Here is a 7,352-nt window from a genome sequence, read left to right on the forward strand (position 1 = left end):
GAAATCAGAGATAACACAAACAAATGGAAAAACATTCTATGCTCATGGATAGAAGAATCAATATTGTTAATATGGTCATAATGCCCAAAGCAACTTATAGATCCAATGCTATTCCTATAACACTAACCAATGCTATTTTTCACAGCATTAGAAAAAACTACTCTAAAATATATACAGAACCTAAAAAGAGTTCAAATACTCAAAACAACCTTTAGGGGGAAAAAAGCCAGAGGCACGACACTACCCAGCTTCAAACTATACTACAAGACTATAGTAACCAAAGCATTATGGTACTGGTACAAAAACAGACACATAGACCAATGGAATAGATCAGAGCGCCCTGAAATAAAGCTTCACAACTACAGTCATCTGATCATCAACAAAGTCGACAAAAACAAGCAATGAGGAAAGGATTTCCTATTCAATACATGATCCTGGAATAACATATGCAGAAGATTAAAATTGGACCCCTTTATTTCACTATGTACAAAAAACAACTCAAGATGGATTAAAGACTCAAATGTAAAACCTAAAACTATAAAAACCCTTGAAGAAAACATAGGAAATACCATTCTGGACATAAGAACTGGCAAAGATTTCATAACAAATACACCAAAAGTGATTGCAACAAAAACAAAAACTGACAAGTGAGGAAACTATCATTATGGTTTCTCTTCAGAACAAATAAATCTTTTGCCTTTTATTAAAGATTTCCACAAAGAGGAACAGATGTGAGTTAGTAAGCAAATTTTTTGAAGTCCTGCTTTGAGCAGGGCCAAGTAAATTAAAAAAAAAAAAAAAAAAAACTATTAACAGAGTAAACAAACAACATAAAGAATGGGGAAAATATTTGCAAACTGTGCATCTGATAAGGGTCTAATATCTAGAATCTGTAAGTAACTTAAACAAATCAACAAACAACCCCAATAAAAAGTGAGCAAAGGACATGAACACAAACACACGCTTTTCAAAAGAAGACATAAGCACAGCCAACAAGACATATAAAATATGCTCAACATCAGTAATAATTAGAGAAATGCAAATCAAAACCACAATTACATAGCTTCTCACACCAGTCAGAATGGCTATTACTAAAAAGTCAAAAAGCAACAGATGCTGGCAAGATTGCAAAGAAAATTATCTGTGCACAAAATCCCCATGACATACAACTTATTCACGTAACAAAACTGCACATGTACCCACTAAACCTAAAAGTTAGACATAAATAAATAAAATAAAACTCATTGTAAAGTTAAGAATATAATCACATCAAGAGTGTTCTCATTCTGTATTGGACATGTGTAAATTATTTTTAATTAAATTAAATGACAAAAGTGTTAAGAAGAAGGATAGCTATAATAATTTGTTAATGGATACAAAATATAAAAAGATGTAAATTATGACATCAGTGACATGAAACATGGGGAAAAGAAAAATAAAGTGTAGAGTTTTTTTGTTTTTTTCTTTTCTTTTTGAGACGGAGTCTCGCTCTGTCGCCCAGGTTGGAGTGCAGTGGCTGGATCTCAGCTCACTGCAAGCTCCGCCTTCCGGGTTCACGCCATTCTCCTGCCTCAGCCTCCCAAGTAGCTGGGACTACAGGCGCCCGCCAACTCGCCCGCCTAGTTTTTTTTTTTGTATTTTTTAGTAGAGACGGGGTTTCACCGTGTTTGCCAGGATGGTCTCGATCTCCTGACCTCGTGATCCACCCGTCTCCGCCTCCCAAAGTGCTGGGATTAAGTGTAGAGTTTTTAAATGTAACTGAAGTTATCAGCATAAAATAGACTATAACTATAAAATATTTTCTGTAAACCCCACAGCAACTACAAAAAGAAAACCTGTAGAAAACACACTCAAAGAAAAAGGAATCAAAGCATACAATTACAAAAATAAAAAGTTAAATCACGAAAAGAGGCCAATAAAGGAAGAAAGAAACAGAGGAATGGCTGTCAGAAAACAATTAACAAGATAGCAGTAGTAAGTTCTTACCCATCAATAATTACTTTAAATGTAAATGGATTATTTCTCCAATCAAAAGGCATAGACTGGCTGAACAGATGAGAAAGCAGTATTCAACTATGTATGTTGCCTACAAGAACCACTTTAGCTTTAAGAGTACACACAAGCTGAAAGTGAAGGAATGGGAAAAGACATCTCATTCAAATAGTAACTAAAAGAGAGCAAGCGTGTGACTATACTTAGATAAAATAGACTTTAAGTCCAAAACATTCACTTGATACAAAGGAGGTCATTATATAATGATAAAAGAGTCACTTTATCAAGAGGATATAACAGTTGTAAATATGCATGAACCCAATATTGTAGCACCTAAATATATTAAGCAAATATTAGCAGAATGTAAGGGGAAAGTAGATAGCAATATAATAATAGTAGGGAACTTCAGTACCCTCTGTCAATATCAGATAAATCATCCAGAGAAAAAAGTCAATAAGAAAACAGAGGATTTGAATAAAACTATAGACAACATTGACCTAACAGACATATACAGAGTATTCCTTTAAACAACAGTAGACTACACATTTTTTTGCAGACCTTGTGTTAGGCCACAAAACCTGTCTGAACAAATTTTTAAAAATGAAAATCATATCAAGTATGTTTTCTGACCACAATAATGTGAACTAAAATTCAGTGATGGGAGAAAAATTGGAACATTCACAAATCTTTGAGTATGTGGAAATTAAACAACACACTCATAAATGACCAATAATTCAACAAGGAAATCAAGAAGGCAATCAAAAAATATTTTGGGACAAATAAAATTGGAAAGACACCATAAACTTTAGGGGATGCAGTAAAAGCAGTTTAAAAAGGAAAGTTTACAGAAATAGTGCCTACAATAAGGAAAAGGAAAGCTCTCAAATGAGAAAACCTAAAATTACATTTCACAGAATGAAAAAGAACAAACTAAGCCTAGAGTTATTAGAAAAAAAAGGGAAGAATGAAGATCACACAGAAATAAATAAGAAAATAGAAATGAAACTAAGAATTGTTTTCTTGAAAAAGTAAGCAAAAATGACAAATGCTTAGCAAGATTAAAAAAAAAAGAGGTAAGACTCAAATAAAATTATAAATGAAAGAGAAGACATTACAACTGATGCCACGTAAATACAAAGGATACAAGAGACTACTATGAGCAATTATACACCACCAAATTGGATAACCTAGAGAAATGGATAGATTCCTTGAAACATAAAACCTACCAAGACTGAATCATGAGGAAATATATAATCTAAATAGATAAATAACGAGTGAGAATATTGAATCAGTAGTGTAAAACCTCCCCACCCCCACAAAAAAAAAATGAGAAACTGAGTGTGTCACTAATGAATTCTACCAAGCGTTTAAAGAACAACTAATGCCAATCTTTGTCAAACTCTTCCAAAAAATTAAAGCAAAGGAATTCTTCTCATTTTACAAACCCAGCATTACCCTGATACCAAAGGACACTATAATAAAAGAAAATTACAGGCCAATAACTTTGATGAACATAGATACAAAAATGGTCAACAAAATACTACCAAACTGAAATTACCAGCACATTTAAGGGTTCATACACCATGATTGAGTGGGATTTATTCCTGAGATGTAAGGATAGTTGAACATACACAAATCTATAAATGTGAAACACCACACTAACAGAAGGAAGAATAAAAATGATATGATCATTTCAATAGATGCAGAAAAAGCATTTGACAAAATTCAACATCCTTCCACAATAAGAACTCTTAACAAATTAAGTATACCAGGAAAGCACTTTGACATAATAAAAACTATATGAGACGAGACTATAAACTACATGTGACAAGCCCATAGCCAACATCATACTCAATGGTGAAAAGCTAAATATTTTCTCTTTAAGATCAGAAACAAGACAAGGATATATATTCTGACCACTTTTATTCAATATAGTACTGGAAGTCCTAGCTAGAACAATCAGGAAAAAACAGAAAAGAAAGAAAACAAAAGAAGAAAAAGAAGGGAAGGGAAGGGAAAGGGAAGGGAGAGGGGAAGGGGAAGGGGAAGGGGAAAGGGAAGTGGAAGGGGAAGGGAAGGGAAGGGAAGGGAAAAAAAAAAGAAAAGACATCCACTGGGAAAGAAGTAAAATTATCTCTGTGCACAGATGACCAGATTTTATAAATATAAAACCCTAAAGACCCCACCAAAAAAATAGTTAGAACTTATAAACAAATTCAGTAAAGGTGCAGGATACAAAGTCAACATGCAAAAACCAGTAGCATTTCTATATACTTACAATGAACTGTCCCAGAAAAGAAATTAAGAAAATAATCCATTTACAATAGCATCAAAAAGAGTAAAATATTTAGGTATAAATTTGATTAATAAGGTGAAAGCTTTAAGACATTGACAAAAGAAAATAATGAAGACACAAATAAATGAAAAGAGTGCCCATATTTATAGACAGGAACCATTAATACTATTAAAATATTCATAATACCCAAAGTGATTCAATGCAACCCCTATTAAAGTTTAAAATGGCATTTTTTACAGAAATAGAAAAAATAGTAATCTTAAAATTCATATGAAACCACAAAAACAACTGTTATAGCCAAGGCAATTTTGAATAAAAAGAACACAGCTGGAGGCATCACACTACCTAATTTCAAAATATAGTACAAAGTTATATTAATCAAAACACTATGCTTCTGACATAAAAATAGACATATACACCAATGGAACAGAATAGAGAGCCCAGAAGTAAATCCACATATTTACAGTCAATTGACCTTCCAAAAAAAGGCACCAAGATTACACAATACAGAAAGGACAGTCTCTTCATTAAATGTTGGGAAAACTAGATATACACATACAGAAGAATGAAAGTAAACACATCTCACATCAGGTACAAAAAATAAACTCAAAATACATTAAAGATTTCAATGTAAGACATGAAACTATAATATTCCTTGAATAAAACATAGAAGAAAAGTTTATTGATATTGACCTGGGAAATGATTTTTTTTTAAATATATAACCCTAAAAGCACAGGAGACAAAAGCAAAATTATATAAATATGATTGCATCAAACTTAGAAGCTTCTTCACAGGAAAGAAAAAAACAGATTAAAAAGACAACCTATGGAAGGGGAAAATGATATTTTCAAACCATACATTTGATAAAGAGTTAATATCCAAAATATATTAGGAACTCAAACAACTCAATAGCAAAAAGACAAATAACCTAATTAAAGAATGAGCAAAGGACCTGATAGACATTTCTCAAAAGAAGACATATAAGTGGTCATTTATGGATATATGAAAAAGTGTTCCATATCACTACTCAACAGGGAAATGCAAATCAAAAGTGCAATGAGATAACACCTCACATCTGTTAGAATGGCTATTATCAAAAAAGCAATAACTAAGTGTTGGCCAGGACATGGAGAAAGGGAAACTCTTATCCACTGTTGGTGGGAATGTATAATAAATTGGTGCAGCCATTTTGAAAAACAGTACAGAGGTTCCTCAAAAAACTAAAAATAAAACTACCCTATGATCCACCAACCCTACTTCTGGGTATATATTCAAAGGAAATAAAATCAGTACCTTCAAGAAATAGCAGCACAATCTTGTTCGTTGTAGCATTATTCACAATACTCAAAATGTAGAATCAACCTGAATATTTATCAATGGACGAATGATTAAAGAAAATGTAGCAAATACACACACACACACATACACACACACATATACACACACATTTATATATAGCAGAAAACTATTCAGCTTTAACAAAGAAGAAAATCTGTCAGTTGTGATCACATGGATGAACCTGAAGGATATTATGCTAAACAAAATAACCCAAGCACAAAGACAAATACTACGTGATCATACTTCTGTATGGAATCTAAAAATGTCAAATCACAGAAGCAAAGAATAATATGGTGGTTGCCAGGGACTGGGAGTAGGGAAAATGGGGAGATATTGGTCAAAGGGAACAAGGTTTCAGGTATACAGAATTACTAAGTTCTAGAAATCTAATGTACAGCATGGAGATTATAGTTAATAATACTGTATTAAAAAATTAAAATTTCCTAGGACAGTAAATCTTAAATAGGTAAGAAAAGAAAAGAAAAGGCATCCAATTGGGAAAGGAAGAAGTATTCTCATCACAAAAATAAAAAAGTACTATGTGAGGAGAGAGAAATGTTAATTAGTCTGATTGTGGCAATCATTTCACAATGTATATGTATGTAAAAACATCATGTTGTACGTCTTCGATACATTTGTTAAAATGTTTTTATGGAGGTAAAATATACTTACAAAATTTTACCATCTTAAACATTTATTTAAATATATACAATTATTTGTCAACTATACCTCAGTAAAACGGATATAAATAAATAAATAAATAAGGTTTTAAGCTTGTGATTTTCTTTTTCCAAATTCTGCAGTTCAGGAAGAACCAGTCATCACATCCACACTACTCTTTATGCACCATAAAGTTCTATTAGTACAAGAACTTGGTGATTTCGAGCCTCACCTTCTGTAGACACTTGACTTTAGGTAGGGGAAGGTGATAATTTAAGCCACTGTTTTGTCGTTGCATGACATGGACAATCATGATCGAAAGCTAATCAGATCAAATAACTAATTGGAGATTCCCACTTTAAATGTTCTGTTCCCTTGGGGACGCTTCTAGTAGAGAAACCTATTTCAATCAGACTTCCATCAGAAAAACAGAAGCCATTTTAATGTACCTGGGACATAAAAAATTTAATATCAGAATTATGGGTTTGTGTGATCTTTGGAAAAGCTGCAGGAGCAGAGGTCAGGGAAGCCAGCATTGATGATATTAGACTCAAGCATCAATGTGGGTGACCCTTAAAACTTGCCAGGAAACTGCTAAGAAGTTTGCACTGTCAGCCTGCAGCAGTGATGAGAATGATCCTTAAGAGCTCACTGAAAAGCCACTGTGAATCTCACCTTTGCCCTCGCATCTGGCACAATTGTGTCCTGAGAATAATGGCTTCTCCTTTTCCACCTTCTAAACGACATGTGAGTTATTCTTATTGGAAAAAAGAATCTTACGTGGAACTACGAAGGGAAAGGATTCTGGGACCTGTAACTTCTAGTTGTTTCTGCAATGCACGCAAAACTTAGAAGGGCATGATGAAGATGTCTAATTGACAACAGATAATATATAGCAATTATCAAAAGAAATAAATCATTAATGATAGTGTTTCAGGCATTGGTCTGCAGATTACAAGTATCATATTCGGGGATAGAATTTCTTTAGGAATGCCTAACTTACAACATGAAGACAAATGATTATCCTTCCTTGTCCAACACCTATTCTGGTTCTGCCTTATGAGA

The 7,352-nt window shown here is 33.1% G+C and overlaps 1 non-coding gene across 1 annotated transcript; it reads left to right on the forward strand.

Annotated features, from left to right (window-relative positions):
* Positions 1-659: 659 nt before the first annotated feature.
* Positions 660-777, forward strand: LOC115899333. Its single transcript, XR_004059067.1, has one exon. It is a non-coding gene; the product is annotated as a U5 spliceosomal RNA (small nuclear RNA).
* Positions 778-7,352: the final 6,575 nt, after the last annotated feature.

Source organism: Rhinopithecus roxellana, chromosome 8, assembly GCF_007565055.1.
Source record: "Rhinopithecus roxellana isolate Shanxi Qingling chromosome 8, ASM756505v1, whole genome shotgun sequence".
Lineage (NCBI taxonomy): Eukaryota > Metazoa > Chordata > Mammalia > Primates > Cercopithecidae > Rhinopithecus > Rhinopithecus roxellana.